The sequence below is a fragment of the Eublepharis macularius genome, chromosome 3 (genome assembly GCF_028583425.1).
Source record: "Eublepharis macularius isolate TG4126 chromosome 3, MPM_Emac_v1.0, whole genome shotgun sequence".
NCBI classification, from domain to species: domain Eukaryota; kingdom Metazoa; phylum Chordata; class Lepidosauria; order Squamata; family Eublepharidae; genus Eublepharis; species Eublepharis macularius.
In genome coordinates this window covers 101762650-101785836 of record NC_072792.1, presented here as the reverse complement: position 1 = coordinate 101785836, position 23187 = coordinate 101762650, and positions in this window count along the sequence as shown.

The following is a 23187-nucleotide window of genomic DNA, read 5'->3' as shown; positions in this document are numbered from 1 at the left end:
GGACAAGAAAGTGGCAGATGGAAATAAGGAGAATAAAGATATGATAAGAGACATGGCGAAAGACTTTAAAGAGACACTTAAATCGGAGGTGGCGGAAGTAACCAAGAGTATTGATGAGGTCAAGAAGGAGTTACAAACGACGCAGTTGAAAGTGAAGGTAATGGAGGATGAAGTGGACAAATTGTCTGTTTCTTTCAAGACAGAAACTAAGGGTTTGCAAGGAAGAATGGCCGTGATGGAATGCAAATACATGGAAAGACAACTTAGATTTCGCGGGGTCCCAGAAGCAGAGGGAAAGTCAGCCCAAGAGCAGATATCAGAAATACTTGCAGAATTTTTGGATAAAGAAGTGGAAGAAATTGTGGTTTTACTGGATGTGGCGTACAGAATTAACTCAAAATATGCAGCTCAAAAAAATCTACCAAGAGATATGATAGTGCAATTCACAATGAAAAGAACAAGAGAAGATATTGTGAGTAAACAGTTTCAAAACCCTCTGGCAATTACTGGAAAAAGAGTACGAATAATGAAAGAGTTACCTAGAGGAGTTTTGTTGGAGAGGAAGAAATACAGAAAACTGGTTCAAATGTTGAAGGATTTGAATATCAGATACAGATGGGAAATACCAGAGGGTTTGAGTTTTGAATTTCAAACAGTCAAAAAAACAATTAGGTCTAGTCATGAGATGGAGAGGTTTTTTATGGACAATGAAAAAGACTTACCTAAAAGATCCAGAATATGACCATGGAGTGCAAAATTATATCTTGGAATGTAAATGGACTTAATTCACCTTTCAAACGTAAAACTATTTTCCATTGGCTATCTAAACAGCACTGTAATATAATTTGTCTACAAGAGACTCATATTAAAAAACAAGATGTAAAATATCTGAAAAATGCCAAATTGGGAAGGGAATTTGCAGCTTTATCGAAGCAAAAAAAAAAAGAGGAGTAGTTCTGTATATTAAAGATGAGCTGCAACCTAAAATGATATTTAACGATGTGGAAGGAAGATATATAGCTGTGGAAATTATTTGGAATACGGAAAAGATTTTGCTGATTGGAATTTATGCACCAAATGGAGCTAAGGACAATTTTTTTAAGGACTTACAGAAACAACTGGATGGGCTAACTTACTCACAAATAATGTTGGCAGGTGATTTTAATGGAGTTACAGCTTTAGATGTGGACAAGAAAACAAAGGGCGCACAAAAGAAAAGAGGATTATTGCCAAAATCCTTCTTTGAAATGAAGGATCAGGAGAATCTGGAAGATACTTGGAGAAGAAATAATCCCAAAGTGAAGCAATACACATACTTTTCGCCAAGACATTCTACATTATCAAGAATTGATATGACCTGGACCTCTAAAGACTTGGTTGTATGGACAAAAGATGGGGAGATAATGCCAAAAGTAGGCTCAGATCATAATCCAATCATGTGGAAGTTTGGAAAAGGCACCAAAAGACGAAGATGGAGAATAAATGAGGATCTGCTGCAACTAAAGGACAATTTAGAATTGCTACAGAGGGAGAGCAAATTCTTTATACAGTATAATCTGAATAATACCGTTCCAACTCACAAAGTTTGGGACACTTATAAGGCAGTTATTAGAGGAGTATTGATGGATTTAAATGCAAGGGACAAAAAGAAAAAAGAGGAGAAAAAGAAAGAAATTGTGAAGAATATAAGAATTAAGGAGATACAACTGAAGAAAAGACCAGGGAAAAAGAAATTATTTCAAGAAATTAAAATTTTGCAAGAACAATTGAAAGTAATGGAGAATAAAGAGTTGGAATTGGAACTGAAGAAATTGAATCAAAAGTCATTCGAAGGAGCAAACAAACCTGGGAAATATTTAGTGTGGCAGTTGAAAAAGAAAAAAGAGAAAAAGGTGATAACTAAGATTCAAGAAAATGGAACGACATTGACCGATCAAACAGCGATTAGTAGAGCATTCTTTAAATTTTATGCAAAATTGTATCAAAGGAAAGAAGTAAATTTGGATGCTATTGAGCAATATTTAGACAAAGTTAAATTACCATTGATATCAGAAAATTGGAAGGAAAAGCTGAATGCGGAAATTACGGAGACAGAGATAAGAGAAGCCATTCAGTCGACTAAATTAGGTAAGGCACCAGGTTCAGACGGAATTATGGCTAGATTCTACAAATCATTGGTAGATGAGTTGGTACCTTTTTTGAAGGTGGTAATAAATGAAATTTTAAGAGGACAAAAGGTTCCAGAGTCTTGGAATGAAGCCACTATATCATTAATACCAAAGGAGGATCAGGACCTATGTAATGTTAAAAATTATCGACCTATTTCATTGCTGAATAATTACTATAAAATTTTTGCAAAAATATTGGCGGAAAGACTGAAGGAAGGGCTTGTGGAATTTATTGCAGAAGAACAAGCAGGTTTCCTTCCAAATAGACAAATCAAAGACAATTTGAGAACTGTTTTAAATGCGATAGAATACTATGATAAACACTGTGAAAAGGAAGTTGGTTTCTTTTTTGTGGATGCAGAGAAAGCTTTTGATAATTTAAATTGGAGTTTTATGTTCGCCACAATGGAAAGACTGCAAATGGGGAAAGACTTTATCCAAGCGGTAAGAGCGATTTACAAAGACCAATGTGCAGCAATTGTAGTCAATAATGATTTAACTAAAAAACTGGAAATTAGGAGTGCAGATGGTCAAATGGGCAATAAATTGTAATAAGGAAATTTCAATGGAAGCTTGGGAAAAGGTTTGGAAAAATGTAGTTAAGATTTCAGCATGTACCACTGTGCGTGAAAATGTATATAAAATGTTGTATAGATGGTATTTAACACCGAAGAAGTTGGCCAATGGTAATAGCCAGATGTCTGATAAGTGTTGGAAATGTAAACAGCATGAAGGTTCATTCTGTCATATGTGGTGGACTTGTGATAAGGCTAAGCAGTTCTGGGGGGATATAGTTAAAGTTATGTCAGATATTTTACAAAGGAATATAAATAAAACCCCGGAATTGCTGTTATTGTGTATGAACCTAGAAGATTTTGATAAAACGGACAGAGTTATGGTGTTTTATATGATCACGGCAGCCAGAATGTGTTATGCACAGATGTGGAAGACTCAGGAGATACCATCTATGGAAGATTGGATTTTGAAAGTTTTGAACATGGCAGAAATGGACAAATTAACAAGGAAATTGAAAGAACAAGAAGAATTGGACTATACATCAAGCTGGGAAAAATTTAAGAAATATGTGGGGAAAAAGTGGGACATGAAGGGGAAATTGTGGTCTTTGGAGAAGTAGGGGAGATAGAAACTTACTTAAGCTTAAAAAGGGGTATATTTTACTATATGTTATGGGATTAGTATAGTATATTTACAGGGGATATGTATGTAATTTTGTTTTACTTAGTTAGCATATGTACTTATTATTACTTATGTAATCTTTATATTTTTAACTAAGATAAGTAATATAGTTAGAGTAGATAGTAGGTATAATATAGATATATATTACATTAGTATTATAGATTTTATGAATTTATATGATATACTTTTTAGATTAAGCTGGGTATGGAAAACTGCGGGAAGTCACCAGAAAAGGGGGGGAGGATGGGGAAAATGCAATGGGGTGAATAATGATAATGATTTTTATGTTTATGTTTGTAAACCCATCCAATAAAAATTCTTTTAAAAAAAACAAACTGGAAATTAGGAAAGGTATAAGGCAGGGCTGCCCACTATCTCCATTGTTGTTTATCCTGATTCTGGAAACATTGTTGATCCAGATTCGAGAGGATGATGCGATAAGAGGCATAAAAATTAAAGATTTTACCTACAAAGTTAGAGCTTTTGCGGATGATGTGATGGTTATTGTCGAAGATCCAATACAAAATATGCCAAAGTTGTTGGACAAAATAAAGGAATTTGGAGAGTTGGCTGGATTTTATGTCAATAAGAGAAAATCTAAGATACTATGTAAGAATATGACCAAACAAAAGCAACAAGAATTGATGGAAATTACAAATTGTGAAGTAACACATAAAGTAAAATATCTAGGAATTGAGCTTACAGTGAAGAATATTGACTTGTTCAAGAATATCTATGAAAAGCTATGGCAGCAAATTGACAGAGATCTGATTAAATGGAATAAATTAAATCTGTCATGGCTGGGAAGAATAGCGGCAGTCAAGATGAATGTGTTACCTCGGATTATGTTCTTAGTACAAACAATTCCAATTATTAGAGACACTAAGCAATTCAAAAAGTGGCAAAGGAAGATTTCTGATTTTGTATGGGCAGGCAAGAAACCACGAGTAAAAATTAAAGTTTTGTGTGATGCCAAGGAAAGAGGTGGACTGCAATTGCCGAATATCAGACTATACTATGAAGCAATTTGCTTGGTTTGGCTTAAAGATTGGATGTCCTTGGAGAACTGTAAGCTACTAACTTTGGAAGGTTATAAAAAACTGTTCGGGTGGCATGCCTACTTGTGGCACGATAAATTGAAAGCTAATTCTATGTTTCTACATCATTATGTGAGAAGGAGTCTCTTCACAATCTGGAAAAAATATAAAAGTTATCTGGGCGAAGGTATCCGCTCGTGGGTGGTACCATATGAATCTATCAACCCGAGAGTTATTTACAATAGAGATCAATGTCTGCCCTATAAAAAGATTCTCATTCAGGAACAAAATATGTTAAGAATTAAAACAGAAGAAGAGTTAGGTTCATGTTATGGATGGTTTCAATATAGGCAGAGTTAGGACTTATATAACTCGGATCGTTCAAAAAATGGAATTAAATGGAAAGATTTGGAATTGGAAGAAGCTATATTGCAAGAAAGTAAAAAGAAAATTTCAAAAATTTATAAAATTCTTTTGAAGTGGCACACAGAGAATGAAACTGTCAAAGTCCAGATGGTGAAGTGGGCTATAAATTGTCAAAGAGACATAACAATGGTGTCATGGGAGTATCTGTGGAAAAATATAATGAAGATCTCAACTTGTACCAGTATTAAAGAAAATGTTTTTAAGATGATATATAGGTGGTATTTTATGCCCCAAAAAATAGCTTATGGAAATGCTAAAATGTCTGATAAATGTTGGAAATGTAAAAGTCATGAAGGATCACTGTATCATATGTGGTGGACTTGTGAGGTAGCTAGGCAGTACTGGGGAGATATTTTAGAAATGATAAATGAGATTTTGCAGACTTCAATAATAAAGAACCCAGAACTCCTGCTACTGAATTTAAATATGGAAGATGTTCCTATACAACACAGAACATTGCTATTTTACATGACAACAGCGGCAAGAATACTATATATGTGCAGAAATGGAAAGTGCGAGAAATACCATCTATTGGAGATTGGATACAAAAGTTGCTGTACATGGCGGAAATGGACAAAATGACAAGAAGACTGAGAGACCAGAATGCTGAAGAATTTTTTAAGGATTGGGGTAGATTGAAGGAGTATTTGGGAAAAAAGTGGGACGTGAAGGGGAAACTGTGGCAATTTGAAAGTTATTAAGGAAATTTAGTGGGGACAGTAATCTTTACCATTTAAAGAAAAGTTTTAATTATAGTAAAGTTTAAATTTTAAATAGACTTGAGTTTAATGGAAATTATTTAGTTTATTAATGTAATAAGAGTTAATTATATAGAGAGAGAATAGAAAAATAAGTTATAGATTAAGATATGGGTTGGAAAACTGTTGGAAGTCACCAGAAAAGGGGGGAGGGAAAGGGTGGGGGAAAATTGATATTTAGGTTTAATATTTGAAATAATGTTTGTAAATTTGTACTCACCTAATAAAAATTTCTTTAAAAAAAAAGGGCAGAAATGGAACATTCTGGAAAATTAAAATGTTCTTCTGCTGCCATTTTGATGCACGCAACTTGTTATAAATCAAGGTTCCATTTTTTTCATAGAATAATCAGGCACTTCCATGGTCTCTTCCTTTTTGGCAGATGTTTTCAATCAGTATTTTTACAGAGAAAAGGAGAGATCATAAGAGTATCATTAATGTACTTAGACATTCAGATAATTCAGAAATGAACCATTAGTCTAGCAGTGAAGTTACAGATTACACAGAACAGCAAAATAATCTTATCTTTGTTTCTGTAAGAAACAAAGCAGATCCCCTGTTCAAGAATATCCTGCTCAAAATGTACCTGCTACCGTATCATTTTGAGGCATCCTTAGTTAATAAAATCAAAAAGAGTCCAGTAGCACCTTTAAGACTAACCAACTTTATTATAGCATAAGCTTTCAAGAATCACAGTTCTCTTCGTCAGATGCATGGAGGGCAAGAAGAAACTGGTCAGATATATAGGTGGAGAGATGAGGGGGGAGTAGATGCAAACAGTAGCTTCTGATATGGAGATCAGTTTTCTTCTGTTAAGGAAGTCAGTTACTTCTGATAATGAGATAACCATTCATAGTCTCTATTCAATCCCAGCTTGACTGAGTCAAATTTACATATGAATTCCAATTCAGCAGCTTCCAGCTGGATTTTGTTTTTGAAAGGTTTCTGTTGAACTACAGTGACCTTTAAGTCTTTGATGGAATGTCCTGGTAGATTGAAATGTTCTCCCACTGGTTTCTGGATGTTGCCATTTTTAATGTCAGATTTGTGTCCAATGGGGATGTGCCCATTTCAATCTACCAGGACATTCCATCAAGGACTTAAAGGTCACTGTAGTTCAACAGAAACCTTTCAAAAACGAAATCCAGCGGGAAGCTGCTGAATTGGAATTCATATGTAAATCTGACTCAGTCAAGCTGGGATTGAATAGAGACTATGAATGGTTATCTCATTATCAGAAGTAACTGACTTCCTTAATAGAAGAAAACTGATCTCCATATCAGAAGCTACTGTTTGCATCTACTCTGCCTACTTTGCATCTACTCAGAAGCAAACTGATCTCCATATCAGAAGCTACTGATTGCACCTACTCCCCCCTCCTCTCTCCACCTATATATCTGACCAGTTTCTTCTTGCCCTCCATGCATCTGATGAAGAGAACTGTGATTCTTGAAAGCTTATGCTACAATAAAGTTGGTTAGTCTTAAAGGTGCTACTGGACTCTTTTTGATTTTATTAACTAAGGATGCCTCAAAATGATAAGGTAGCAGGTACATTTTGAGCAGGATATTCTTGAACAGGGGATCTGCTTTGTTTCTTACAGAAACAAAGATAAGATTATTTTGCTGTTCTGTGTAATCTGTAACTTCACTGCTAGACTAATGGTTCATTTCTGAATTATCTGAATGTCTAAGTACATTAATGATACTCTTATGATCTGAACAGTTTCTTCTTGCCCTCCATGCATCTGAGGAAAAGAACTGTGATTCTTGAAAGCTTATGCTACAATAAAGTTGGTTAGTCTTAAAGGTGCTACTGGACTCTTTTTGATTTGCTACTACAGACTAACATGGCTAACTCCTCTGCATTAGTTAATAAAAACTGCCAGGTATGTACTTTTGGTGACAGATTGGCCAGATGAAAACCATACTTGTTTTTCATACTCCAATCCTGTTTAATATAAAAATATATATTCAAAAACATGTGGTCAATAAAGAAATAATTGCAGCCCAGGCTAGGCCAGATTTATTTTTGTTTTATTGGCATTCTGATAGAATCCACTTTAAGGACTGCAATACATGTGTTCTTCAGTGAAAGTTTTGCTAATATTAAAATCTATTGTCTATCATAAATCTAAAGATACACACACATACACACACACACACAAGACAGTGGACCTACTATGCAGCTAAAACTCCAGTTCTGCAGCAAAAAGGAGAGGGTGTTAAAATTAATTACTGCATAGTTTGAAAGTGCTAAAATATTGTGAAATTAGCTTGTGAAATCTCACCAACCATTCTGAATTGCCTCTGCAAAGACAACTTTGTCTATTTTGTCTGTAGTCATCTGAGTGAAATGGCTGAAAATACTGCTGAAAACCAACATGATAGGGTCTCTCTAGGTGATACATCTCTTCATAAGCATACACTGGTTTTAACATACTCCCTGCACTCACACATCAGCTAAGGGAACTGCTGCTTTAAAAAAAGAGAGAAACCTCAAACAAGCTCAAAACAGCAACCCAAGATGGGGGAGCATGAAAACAGCATGTGTGTGTAGGGGAGTTATTTTAAAAACTTTACTGCTCCACAAAGCAATCTTTGAAAATAGTTCAGTTTTTTAAAATGAATATGTATGTATGAGATGACATACAATTAATCAAATCATCCAATCATGGTCTTCTGTTGCTGTCTTTGGCTTAGACGCCAACACTGTATCTAAAGATGTTCTCTGGAGATATTAGGTTAAGGAAAAGGGAAAAAAGGAACATAAAATAGGATTTAATTTAAGGTTGTCACTGTGCTGGTGGGTCTCGCACCTCACTGCCATTACTGCTTTGCTGTCCAGTTTCCTGCAATAGTGTGTGCCCGCCCACTGACACTTGCCTTCTTTGGGGGTCCATTGTTCTTGGTCTGTGTACTGTACTTGAGGACAAACATAGTGGGTCAATGATTTAGAGGGAGGACTGTTTTCTGTGTGTGATTCTGTAAAAACAGCTGCCCCAGAGCCTCTTTTCCCAAACACCCCTTGAAAAGAACAGTGAGTATGTGTATGTGCACAGCAAGCACTTGCCATGCGGATGTGCAACCAGCCAAAACTCATGATACCCCCCCCCCAAAAAGATTAGATATAAACTAGCAACAGCCCACCCAGTTCATATAAAAATGGAATAAAGTTTGTTTGGAAACCCTGAATTTTAAACTGTAACAATTTTGTCAGTGCACACCTCTGTTGGTAATTGTGTGCTGCCTGTTGCTTCAAGTATGCTCCTACTAGATAGTTCTCCATTGTTTAATACATTATATACTCTGCAAATGCTTTCTTTCAGCATTTCCCCCCCAGCTTTGTATTGGATTTCTGCTTGTTTTCAAAGTTCTGCTGTCCTTATTCTATTGATCATATTGGACTTATACTGTCTAATCCGCTGTCAGTGAGGAAGATGGACTCTAAATAACATTAAAAAAAAACTAGTGTTGCAGTACCACTACAGAGATACTGTGTTAATACACGTGTCTCATAGCAATTGGATGATTTGATTAATTGTATGTAATCCCATGCGTACATACTCATTTTAAAAAACTGAACTATTTTCAAAGATTGCAGAGACAAATTGGTGGGGAGGAGATTCTGCAAGTAAACCCCTTACATTATGAACAGAAACCAGATGGCAAAAACAGAGGTTTTTTAATGCCAGCAGTCAGTAGTCAGTGCTCTTCTGCAAAACCACTCCTTAACCGCCATTTCCACGCCCCCCGCCCTCATAGGAATTAGTAAAGAAAAGTGAGCCAGCTCCAAGAGGCACCTAATTCGGGGGCCTGTAAAACTGAACTACTTTCGCCAGTTTGTGTGAAATTTAGAGGGTCATCGATTAGAGGGAGTATTATGTTCTATGCAAATTTGGTGGCATTACCTTTAGAAACAGCTGCCCTAGACCCTTGTATACATTCCCTGTTGAAAATAATGGTTCTGGAACTTGATGAATCCTAAAGTATTTGAATCCCAAACCAGTAATGCAGTCATGGTAAGGCCCACCCACTCCCAATCCCAATTATAATGAATTTTTTCTCAGTGAACAGCCTATTTTTGACTACTTATTCCTAGGGAAGAATCAGACCCAACAGGAAGTTTGCTCTCTAACAGCATAGGGTGATTTTGTTATATGACAGTACCCTGTATGTTAAAGTTATTTTAAAAAAAACACTTAGAAAACTATTTATTAAAGAGACATATTTGGAATCTTCAGAGTCACTCTCATCCTGATGTGTGATGGCATTTGCCTTGTTTAAGCCAGTACTCTGATCTTAAAAGACTGGATCTAGAATGTGCCCTGCAAAAGAACAGACAAGTGAAAACATATTTATGAAACTTGTAAAGTCAAAAGGAGTCCACTGCAAAACAAAAAGAAAGCAAATAGTATATCAGCTGTGAATAATGACACATTCCAAATATACCTATTAAAACAATTCAGACTTCTCTCCTTTGAGTGTGCACCAGTTCCCATCAGCTGCTGTCACTGAAGTACTACTGTAGAGAACTTATATTTCATAGTGGCAGCTAACAGCAAACAAGAAAGAATCCAAGGTTTGGGATTGCTTTGAACCTAGGTACTAATGGAAAAGGCATGCACTTCAAAAGTTGCTGGAAATGAGGGCTCTTACGACATTTCATGAGCACACTGCTTGAATTCAAAATCCCACTTTATCCTTATCAGGACAAAACTGCAGATGTACTAATGGAATGTGATACAATTATTATCATAAAAAGTGAAACATGCAAGTCCATTAAAATAATGTTAAAATGGTCCAAATGAATTAAAAAAATGTGAATCAGGAGCACGAACAAGAAAAATGGCTCACAACAGCAATATAAGAGAAGATATTCCTGTATCTCTAATGAAACTAAAGATATAACCTGGCTTGTGGGTAAACATCTATTGAAAAGGCATGCCATTTTTTCTTTTAGTTTACATTTTAAAAAATCATTAGTTTTCATCCCATTCATTACTGCATTAAATTGCTTTTGTTTACATTTTACCCCATTAGAATGACCACTCAACTTCCTCCTTCTTCCTTCTCTCTTTCCCTTACCCAACCACACTTACTGCACTAATGGTTTGGGTGATGCTGCTTCTATCTGTAGTATTGCAATCAGGCAAACAACCACACAATGTTCCATCGCCACCACCCCACATGGAGGTTTGCAACCCAAAATGGAAGCTTACCAGGTGGCCTTGGTCAGTCCCGCATTCTCAACCTTACCTACATCATATGGTTGTGAGTGGACATGGGCACAAACCGCATTATGAATTGCAAAAACCCACGAAAATAGCGATTGCGTGATCGTGATCCGGCAGTTCGTGATTGTCCACGGCCAACAAACCAGCATTCAGAAGAAGCCTGGTTTGGTGAGTTTGGCTGCGGTTCAGGAAGCCAGTCAGGCGCCATCAATCAATTCCCCTGGAAACGGAGCCAGGGGAATGCCTGAACTCTGTCTGCACTCCTTCTGTCACCCTGGAAATCCTAATCGAAGCCCAGCTTACCTTGATCGGCAGGTCTTCCTTCCAACGATGGAGCAGCAAAGCGGTTACAAGTTGGGAGAAGACACCCGGGGGAGGGAGGGGGAGGGGTTGTTCTGTAGCCACAGGCACTCCAATCTCCTCTCCGCAAATGCTGATAGGCATCTCTGATGGCCAGACACAGACCTCCTGCATTGCTCCCAGCTTATGGGACCTCAGCTTATAAAAAGCACTGTGATCACAGTTCTGGTTTCACTTTCAGCAAGCAATGGAGTGGGACAGAGCTCTTGCTTGCTACTTGCTAGCCTTTGGGGAGAGACAGAATAACTGAGCTGGGATTTTGGGGATCAGGATCTATCTCCTCTGGTTCCAGGGCTGCTGCCTGGCTCAGGGGCCTGATCTGGTCAGACCTCTGGGAGTGGTGGGCTAAGGCTCTAGTCCCTCCCTCCCTCTGGTGCCAGGGCTGCTGCCAGGCCCTGGGGCCAAGCTCAGTGGGCACCTCAGCTGTGGGCTCACAGTATTATTACTAGTGCATGATCTGGTCAGGCCTCTGGGAGTGGTGGGCTAGGACTCTAGTCCCTCCCTCCCTCTGGTGCCAGGGCTGCTGCCAGGCCCTGGAGCCAAGCTCAGTGGGCACCTCAGCTGAGGGCTCCCACAGTATTATTAGTGCTTGATCTGGTAAGGTCTGTGGGAGTGGTGGGCTAGGGTTCTAGTCCCTCCCTCTCTCGGGTGCCAGGGCTGCTGCCTGGCTGTGGGGCCAAGCTCAGTGGGCACCTCAGCTGAGGGCTCACAGTATTATTACCAGTGCCTGATCTGGTGGTCAGGCATCTTGGTGTGCTGGACTAGGGCTCTAGCCTCAGCCTCTGGTTCCAGGGCTGCTGCCAGGCCCTGGGGCCAAACTCAGTGGGCACTGTGGTGGAGGGCACACAGAGTCATCTCCTTTCCTGTCCTCCTTAATTCTAGTTTGGTGGCACAATGAGTCTTCCTGTTAGCTGTCCAAGTTTCAACGCCTCTGTATGGAGGCACTTTCAGGCCCTTCCTAATGACCCCCATGTGGTGTGGTGCTGTGCCTGTGATGTCCTGGTGTACAGGGGCAAAAACCCGAAGCACCTGTCTTCGATGGCCCTGACTCGGCACCTGAAGAAGCACCACCCGAGCCTGTCTCCCTCCTCACCCAGTAAAACATCCATTGGGGGGAGAAAGGGGGCAACCAGCTCTTCTGAGCGGGGGTCAGTGGGAGGTTCACTTTGCCCTGAGGGTGACGCTGGTGGGAGCAGAGCAGTCTTGCAGGCCGCGCTGGTGGAGGTTGTCCCCTTGGGGTCTGGGACAGTGCCGCTTAGAACCTCAAGGCGGATGGCTCAGGAGGCGGGCCTTCTTGTCCTGGCAGAGACTATTGCCCTACATAGCTTGCCCCTATCTAGCATGAAGTGCATGGGCTTCCGCAGGCTACTAAAACATTTCGCTCCTTGGTTCTCCATGCCGTTGCCATGCACCCTTGCCTGTCAATTCCTGTGGATATCTCGAATGAGGGCTGGCACGTTTGGGTCAGGTTTAGCCAGGTCCAGTCCCACTGCTAACAGGCTTCTGAGACCTTGATAGACCTTCCTGGTACAGCCAGATCCTCATGACACCTTCTTTCTGCGAAGGCAAGAAAGTGGGTGATGCTGGAGGCAGCCTCCTTCGTGCACTTGCGCAACAGCTCAGGAGCTGTTGCACATATAGTTGAGCTGCATAGTGCCCCTATCCATCACAAATGCTGAGCCCTCTGAGCAGGGGGGAATGGGTCCCTCAACTCATGTCCTTCCCACAAAGGCAGGAAGGTGGCCGATGTCAGCTGCTGCTGCTGCTGTCCCGTTTCTGTCTCCCCCTCTCAGGAACCACTCTGACCCATCCAAGCAATGTCTCCTGCCCATCCTCTACTTTCCGCAAAGGCAGGATGGAGGGTCATGTCAGCCGCTGCTTCACGAGGGACTATCCTGCTGCTGCTCCCATCTTGGTCACAAGGGACAGCTCGGCTGTGATTGCACAGCTGATTGTATCATATACGGATACAATTGGTTGCACAGCGTGGCGGCTCCCCTGTCAACAGGACTGACGGGTCCCCTTTCAGCTGGGTGGGAATGTCACACAACTCCCGACCTTTCTGACAAGGCAGGAAGGTGGGTGGTGCTGGCTACCACCAGAGAAATCCTCAGAGGGACCCTCGGGTAAGGCCCTGCAGTTTCTGGGGGATCTTGCCACTTCCCTCCAAATGACATGCAAACACGACCCTTAAATGGATAAAAGAATTGAAAATCAAAAACAGAGAAAGATACAAACATTACAGAATGTATAAGTAGAATGAACAATACCCTCGAATGTATGTGCACACCTTAGAGAATGAGGGGACATTACCCTCCCTCCAGCTGTCGCCGGGAATAAATACGCACTCCTCTGTGTCCAGGCGGTTGCAGGGGGATCTTCCTACTTACCCCCCACATGAGAGGTCCTCTCCCTCCCATCCTTTCCAGCAAGGCAGGAAGGTGGGTACTGTCAGCTGCTGCCACACTGTTCCTCAGTGGGACCCTCAGGTGAGGACGCGTGGTTGCTGGGAGATCTTCCCCCTCCCCCTCCTCATGATGACAGGTCCTCTCCCTCCCATCCTTTCCAGCAATGCAGGAAGGTGGGTACTGTCGGCTGCTGCTGTACTGTTCCTCAGTGGGACCCTCGGGTGAGGACCTGCGGTTGCTGGGGGATCAGGACCCCATCCAAATTACATGTCGTCTCCCTCCCACACCGGGAATAAACACACGCTCCTCTTTGGCCTGGTGGGTGGGCACATGGGGGTGCCGCCGGCGAGTGACCAGACCCCCCGCCCACTAAAGGAGAGGGGGCTCATCACCACCTCCCCGTGCCCATCAGGCCCAGCAGCTGCCATCATCACCCACCTTCCGCCCTGTGCCAGGAATACCAGCGTGCTCCTCTTTGGCCTGGCGGGCAGGCACATGGGGGGTGCCACCAGTGAGCATTCAGACCCCCCGCCCTCTAAAGGGGAGGAGGCTCATCACTGCCTCCCTGTGCCCGCCAGGCCCAGCAGCCTCCGTCAGAACCCACCTTCTGTACAATGGGCCAACACCAACCAGTGGCTCTAATTGTATTGAGTGGGAGTTTCCTGGGGGGCTTGGATTGGAGAGGGTATAACTCCAAGATTCCTTTTGCAATTGTGTCCAAACATGGCTGTAGGAGAGCCTGCAAAACACTCCCCAGGAATATGGGCTCTCTAAGTGCAATGGGGGCCGTTCTGAGCCCCACGAACCACGAACCGGTTCAGCAATGGAAAATGTTCGTTGTGGTTCACGCCCTCGGGGTTGTCGGCAGCACCAAACCACGAACCACAGATGCGTTAAATGTTATTGGTTCGTGCCCATGTCTAGTTGTGAGGATAAAATGGTGGAGAGGAGAATGATGTAAGCTGCTTTGAGTCCGCACTGTGAAGAAAGGAGTATAAATGAATCTCTATATTTAAAGACAAATGTCCTGACTGACACATCAACACCCAGCCCAAACCTCTGGACCTAGAAAAGCAACATGGCCCAAGTGCTGTGGAACTGTGAGCCACTTGTTTGGGATGAGAGCAGTTAAGGGGTGTTTTGAGGCACTGAGCATAATGCTCAAAGATGTAAGGGGCAACAAAACAGTGATGGGGGGGAGTCACCATGCTGCTGGCTGGAGATTTCTATCAGACTCTGCCAGTAGTCCCAAGGGGAACTCGCACTGATGAGGTTACCATGTGTGTGAAGGTATCGTATCTGTGGTCCCTCATCAGGAAACTCTCACTAAGAAAGAACATGAGGGTCCACTTGAGAGGCAAGGTGTTCGCTGTGGAATTCTATGAACTTCTACTAAAAATAGGGGATGGAGAGCATCCCAAGTCCAAGGGAAAGGTGACCATCCCTGCAGGCCTAAGGCACAGTAGTGACAACCCTAACAGCTACAATATATCCTGATATCATCACTATCATGGAGAAGTCCATGTGTTACCAGAACTGGTCTCCTTGCAATAAAATGATTTATGGGGGAATTAGCAAGCAAGGAAGATAGCTATGCAGGAGGCTGGTAACCACAGGGATCATCAATTTCTATCAGGTCCCTTCCCAAAATAGCAAACGAGGATGGATCTTAAAGTCAAACAATAACTTTTATTAAGAACAAAAGGGCACACACATACACTTGCAATTACGGGGTAAAAATAATTACACACACACATACAGAGTCCTAGGAAGCTTAGCTAGAAATTGGGAATAGAGAGAGAGGGAGCAAATATATCTACCTATCCTGAAGGGGGGGGTCCAGTCCACAGGAGAAGAGAGTTGCTTCAAATGTCCAGCATCCTTGGCCCAGAGAGCAAGAGGCTTAGGGTAAACTTCAAGGGAATAGCACTTGTGGATCCAAAAGAGAGAGAGAGAGAGAAGCTTAGGGAAGTGACCCTAAGGGAGCAGCACTTGGACTCAGGAGGTGTGCACGATTTGAAAGAGACTAGGACTCTACCTTTATAGGTAAAATGTGCCCTGAGGTGGGATAGCCCACCTAGCCATTAGAACAAAGGCTCCAATGATCAGTTCCTGGGTTTGACAAAATGTTTGAGTACCTTGATCGGTAGCTGCCGGGGTGTGTGAAAGCAAATGCAAAACATGTTCTAGTGCTGCACAAAAAGGATAGTTTGTTAGTGAATTCCACTGGAGCTAAATTGATGAGTTTAGGTGGGGACTGTACTTTCCCAGGAACAACTGTACAAACTTATGAATATCATTTGATTAGCTCCTCAATCAAGGACAGGTGATCTCATCATGGAAGGAGGGAAAGGAATGTGTTAAGTGGGGATGACTCTGTGAGACCTTTGTTGCACTGGACTCCTATGGGGCCGGGGGGACTGCAAATCCAATCACCTCAATCACTTCGCATTCCTGTGCTGCATTCCATGCATTCCATGACCTTCCGGGTGGGACTCAGCAACTGCTGCAGGTCCTCTGGTGGCAATACAAGCTGCCACAAGAGGCCTGGTGATATTTTAATATCACAAGCAGCCATATTAAAAATGGCTATTAAAATGGCGGAAGCTGGGCTGACTGCTTACACATGGTCTGGCTGTGTAAACATACTATTCTGTCCCCCAAGAACGACAAGGCTGCCATCATTAATGAAACACAACTTAACTCCCTAGAAGGGGCAGAAATGGAGCACAGATCTGTGGACTCAGTGGTGCAAATGGATGATGCGGTCCACTACCCCGTGGAGATCCTCAACACGCTCAGCCCTCCTGGCTTCTTAGCCCACAAGCATCTCCTCAAAGTGGGGGCTCCAGTGATGCTGCTCCAGAACCTCAGCCCACACAAACTCTGCGATGGCACCAGACTACGAGTAAAAGCCCTCCACAGGAACATCATCAAGGCCACATTATTCACTGGCAGTGCTGGGGGGGGGAGTCAGTGTTCATACCACACATACCATTCATACCATTAGATAACCTCTTCGAGTTCAAAAGACTGCATTTCCCCCTCAAGGTCTGCTTTGCTATGATGATCATCAAGTCCCAGGGGCAGATACTGAAGGTGGCAGGAATTGACTTGAGGGAGGACTGCTTTTCACATGGGCCTGCTGCAGAGTGAGCTCACCCAGCAGCCTGGTGATCCTAGCACCTGAGGGGAAAACCACCAATGAGATCTACAAAGAGGTCCTTCAGTAGGAAAAAAAGGTTGTACGTATTTTTCACATTGTTTATTGCACTACAATATTTTCCTTTTAAAATCTCTTCAATAAATGTTACATTTTGAAATTCACTTCATCAGTTTTTGGCATCAACATGCTTTGCTTTGGTCAAACACCTTTGTGAAGCTCGGGTACTATGTTATTATACTACAAAACCAATTTTAAAAAAACCCCACAAACCAAAAAATGTTACATATCCATAAGTATTATAACTGAATTTAAAGTAGTTAAATACCATACTAAAGCAGGCGTATCAACCTAGCCTCTATATATAAAGACAAGTTTCCTGACTGACTCATCAATGCCCAGCCCAAAACCCTGGATCTAGAAAAGTGAAATTTGGGGAGAACATTCCTTTCGTGACGTAAAGACTCACTAAGAAGGAATTTTAGGAAGTTTCCCCCCTAAAAGGGTAAAAAGGCTAAATATATAAAGACAAGTTTCCTGACTGACTCATCAATGCCTAGCCCAAAACCCTGGATCTAGAAAAGTGAAATTTGGGGAGAACATTCCTTTCATGACATAAAGACTCACTAAGAAGGGATTTTAAGAAGTTTGCCCCCTAAAAGGGTAAAAGGGGGTAAAATAAATGTGTTTTCCCATAGGGATACAGCTTTCCTGTGTGGCTGGCAGGTTGTCTCCCCCCCCCCCCACGTGCCAACTGCCAACTTGTCCACTCTTCCCTGAGGTCATTTGCATATGTGGCCTGTTTGGTCATCACCCCAACATTCTAAAAAGTATTCAGTTGCTGTTGGGAGTCATTGAATGTGTCCTGAGGTAAAGATACACCTCCTAATCTTCCCCTCTATAGTTGCCAATCTCCCCGTGGGACCTGGTTTTCCTGTGTGGCTGGCAGGTTCTGGTTGCTCACACACCCCTCCCTGATTGGTCAGCTGTGGAACTCTGTGTTCTGAAGTATCAGGAAATAGCTACCACCCGACCCTTTTGCGATATTTTATTTAGGGATGGTTGGATGATGGATTATAGGAATTGTTTCTGTGCTGCTGCTTTTTGTACTCTGTATTTTAGATTTTAAATTATATACTATTGTCTATTGGTTTTAAAGTTAAAATGTTAAAGTTTTTTATAATGTATATGTTGCAATCCGCCCTGAGCCCGCTGATGCGAGGAGGGTGGAAAATAGATAGATAGATAGATAGATAGATAGATAGATAGATAGATAGATAGATAGATAGATAGATAGATAGATAGATAGATAGATAGATAGATAGATAGATAGATAGATAGATAGATAGATAGATAGATAGATAGATAGATAGATAGATAGATAGATAGATAGATAGATGATAGATAGATAGATAGATAGTTGAAGAAAGACAGTACAAGACTCCTGAACAGGGATTTTATATAAAAGTCAGTAAGGCAACTGAGTTTTTAAATGTTTATGGGGAGATGGTGCACGATTTTTCTAGGGGCCATTTCAATGGGAACTTCTCACATGAACCTGCCAAAGTGCCCACCACACCACCCCTCCCTCCCTCCACCTTACACCTCTCGCAGTCATCACCTCTTACTGCCACCAAGAAGCCTTCTGGCAGACATCGTGCAAAATACACTGACACTAAAGGTGGAAGCAATTTGATGCTGCTCCAGAACCTCAGCCCACCCAAACTCTGCAATAGCACCAGAGTACAAGTGAAAGTCCTCCACAGGAACATCATCGAGGCCACATTGTTTACCAGCAGTGCTCGGGAGCAGTCAGTGTTCATACCACACACCATTCATAACATCAGATAACCTGTTCAAGGGACTTCAGTTCCCCTTCAAGGTCTGCCTTGCTATGACGATCAACAAGTCCCAGGGACAGATACTGAAGGTGGCAGGAATTGACTTGAGGGAGGACTGTTTCTCACATGGGCAATAGTTAAATACCATAACAAAGCACAGGTATAAAGTTAGTTAAATAATGAATATAGCTGGAGATGGGGGAGCAGATAAAAGGTAGGTTGGTGGAAAGTAGAGAAGGTTCCAGGAAAAGGGGAGGCTCTGGGGTTGCCAGGAGAATGGAAAGAGAAGATAGTATGGGGAGGGGAGACATGGGAAGCGCTGTGCCCCCTGCAGGTCCTTGCACTTTCCAACAACAGCAGTGGCCAGCAACATGCAACTATGCCCGGCCCAATGATTAGTACTGTGCAACTCTGCCATAGTTTCCCCATGTTCTGGCTGGGGAGTGGGAAGGAGAGAAAGAAGCAGGTTAGGAGGAGAGGTTATGAGAACTTTCAGGGAAGAAAAGGATAAAAACCAGATGTGGTTTTCTAGGAATTTCTAGAGTCCTCTGAAGCCACTGAGATGTCTAGCGTTCAGGCTTGTATTGTGCTTTGGTTTCAGTTAAGTGGATTAATATGTGAAAAGTAGTATGATATGACCATGTGTAAAGGAGGAAAAGTTTCTTTTCCTTAGCAGGAGAGGTCATTTCAGTAGGTGCAGCTTTTCTCTCTATTAGCTGTTAACTGCCTAAACCCCTATATGAGAACCTAATTCTCCTTTCTATCCACACAAACTTGGGAGGCTCAAGACTAGCAGATGGATGAATTTGCTTCCACCTGGGCCCTTCATCATTTAATTTTTCTATGATTTTATGATAAATGGAAGCCAAAAGCCAAGGGATCAGTAGCTAAGCACATGGAAAGTCAGGAAAAAATAAGGTGTCTTAATTAAACTTATCTCAAAATTAGATTAGGAGTGCTTGCAATAATCTGGATGCATTTTTCTTCTTTTTGGTTTGCTTTTAAACCATTAGAATTAGCAGAAACAAGGAAAAGTTGGACTTTGTAAAAAAGGAAGAGAGGGGTTTTCAAAATCAGTAATAGAATAAATTCTATTATTCTAAATTATTCTAATTGCAAAGTATGAACAACATACATGGATGCTGGTGCTAGACATGGGCACGAACCAAAAAAATTTAACAAACCAGCGGTTCGAGGTTCAGTGCCGACGATGAACCTGAGATCGCGAACTACAACGAACATTTCCCGTTGCCAAACTGGTTCACGGTTCGCGGTTCGTGGTGGGTGGAACGGCCCCCGTGGCACTTACACAGCCCATATTCCCGGGGAGTTTTTTGCAGGCTCTCCTACAGCCATCACCCAAGTTTGGACAAGATTGCAAAAGGGATCTTGGAGTTATACCCTCTCCAATCCAAGGCCCCAGGAAACTCCCACTCGATGCAATTAGAGCCACCGGTTGATGTTGGCCCAGTGTACAGAAGGTGGGTTCTGACGGCGGTTGCCAGGCCTGGCGAGCACGGGGAGGTGGTGACGAGCCTCCTCCCCTTTAGGGGGCGGGGGGTCAGGCCGCTTGCCAGCGGCACCCCCCATGTGCCCTCCTGCCAGGCCAAAGAGAAACATGCTGGTATTCCCGGTGTTAGTGGGAGATAACGGCTCCAGCCGGCCCCAGCAACTGTGTGTCCTCACCTGAGGCTCCCACCGAGTAAAATCTCAGCAGCAGCCGACAGTACCCACCTTCCTGCCTCGCCAGAAAAGATGGGAGGGAGAGGGCGTGTCATGCGGGGGGGGAAGTGGGAAGATCCCCCCGCAACCGCCAGGCCAAAGTGGAGCACGCCGTTATTCCCGGCGTGGGCGGGAGAGGAAGTGACATTCAGAAGGGGGCCTGATCCCCCAGCAACTGCGTGTCCTCACCTGAGGTTCCAACTTAGGAAAATCGTGACAGCAGCTGACAGCACCCACCTTCCTGCCTTGACGGAAAGGATGGGAGGGAGAGGACATGTCATCATGAGGAGGGGGAGGGGGAAGATCTCTCAGCAACTGCGGGTCCTTACCTGAGGGTCCCACTGAGGAACAGTGTGGCAGTGGCAGCCAACAGTACCCACCTTCCTGCCTTGCCGAAAAGGACTGGAGTTGTGGGACACATTCCCACCCAGCTGAAAGAGGTCCCATCAGTCCTGTTGACAGGGGAGCCACCATATTGTCAACTGACTCTACCCCTATATGGTACAATCGGCTGCACGATTGCAACCAAGCTGTGTAACCAAAGAGGGAGCAGTAACATGATAGTCCCTCGTGAAGTGGGGCTGAACTGATCCACTGTCCTGCCTTTGCAGAAAGTAGGGGATGGGCAGGACAGGAGACATTGCTTGGACGGGTCACAGTGGTTCCTGAGAGAGGGGGAGACAGAAACATGACAGCAGCAGCAGCAACAGACATCAGCCACCTTTCTGCCTTTGCAGGACAGACATGAGTCAAGGGACCAATTCCCCCCTGCTCAGAGGGCTCAGTAATGGTGATGGATAGGGGCACTGTGCGGCTTAATGATATGCACAACAGTTCCTGAGCTGCCGTGCAAGTGCCCAAAGGAGGCTGCCATCAGCATCACCCACCTTCCTGCCTTGCCGGAAAGGATGGGAGTGAGAGGACATGTCATTTGGAGGGGAAATGGGAAGATCCACCAACAGCCACGAGGCCTCTTCCAAGGATCCCACTGAGGAACTCTTCGGCAGCAGTCAGCATCAACCACCTTCTTGTCTTTGCAGAAAAGATGGAATAGGACAGGACCGGAGAGGTCGTTGGGAGGGGACTGAGTGTTCCGGAGAGGGCGAGGTGAGAAGAGGGACTGTGTACTTGTGTGGGAGAGGAGGACCTTACAGGTCCTTTAAAGCTAAAATAAGGAAAACAAAACACTTCCCATCTGACTCCTAAGAAATCACTGCTCCTTAATGGAAACCATGTTTTTAACTCACTTCACAGGTTACTCCTGTGTTTTTAAAACTTAAGACTCTCTTACCAACTATTTTTGTATAGAAACCAGTTGTTGAAGAGTCATATCCCAAAGTGTTGTGGTCTGTGAACAGAAAAAAATTAGTGTGGGAAAAACAGTCCCGCCAAAAGGAAAAACATAGGTCTAATTTGGTTGGTAAGAAAAATAGAGGATTTACTTCTGAAATGACCTGCTTCAGATATCTTTCAAAATTACAACTAAGTGCCAGCTTAGATCAGCCTCTTGTCTTATCAGCTTTATTTTAATTATCCAACTTCAAAGAAGTTTTTTCTAGAACTGATACAGACTTTTCAGTCCTTTTGTTTTGAAAAATGTTAAATAAACATGGATATTATCGATTACAGAGCACTTTTAATCTCCCTTGTCAAAACCCAATAGCATTTCAAAATATCTGGTTTAGTTTTATAAGCCAAACACAGCAAAAGGTAAATTACTGCTGACTAATACCACAGTCCTGAACACATTTAAAGGTATGGGAGGGGGCTGCCTTTAACATCAGTATGAGCATTGTGCTCATTGTCTAAGTAGTTCCAGTGGAACTTGAGGATGTCTAATTTTCTCTGGATGGCAGTGGTTCAATCAAAACCAAACTTTGAAGCAGATTTCTAGGGCTCTGGGAGAAAGGCCCTACATGCATACTGTAGCTGTAGGACACAATTGGACTTACCTCTGAATAAATATGCATAGAAACATATTGTGCCATGTGTGTTCAATCTGTGCTTCATATCTGACATATACTGTACGTGGTGATGGAAAGTGCTGTCAAATCATAGCCAACTTATGACGATCCATGTGGGGATCATCAAATCAAGAGATTAACAGAGGTGGTTTGCCATTGCCTGCCTCTGCATAGCAACCCTAGTATTCTTTGGCAATATCCCATCCAACTACCAATCAGCAGCAACTCTACTTAGCTTTCGAGATTATACAAGATCAGGTTAGCCTGGGCCATGCAGGTCAGAGCAACCATTCTATTAGTGCTTCAAAAATAAGAGGGGGGGGGGGAAGGAGAGAAAGAATGGAAGATTGCAGGTTGACTTCTCCCTAAAAATGTAAAAACCAAGTTTTGAAGAGGAGAAATGTTCTACAGGCCTTTAGGCCATTAGAGATATAACCTGGTAACACTCAATTGCAAACCACATTATTGAAAGCAGATCCCTTTGATTTCAGTAAATCTTACTTCCATATAATCTGTTTAGGCTCATGCTCTTCAAAGCATAATATATTTCTGCATGGCAGTCACTTTCTCAACTAGACAGGTAATTAACTATGTCAGAGACAGCTAACTTCGGACAACCAGATGCTGGGGATTAACAAACAGATACGAATGGCTGTCACCATCATGATTTTCTCATGAACTCCTTGAATTATTTGGTTGGCTACTGTTGGTAGGAAGAATTCTTAGCTAGAAGGGGCAAATAAGTTTAGGAGTGGAAAGTAGACCTACAGAGAGTTTCAGGCTATAAAGACTTTCCCACATAGTTGAATTCAGCTATGGCATGGCTATATAAAGCCAGTATAGTATAGTTGTTAGAATGTCTGTAAGGATCTGGGAGACCCCAGTTTGTACTTCCATTCTGACATGG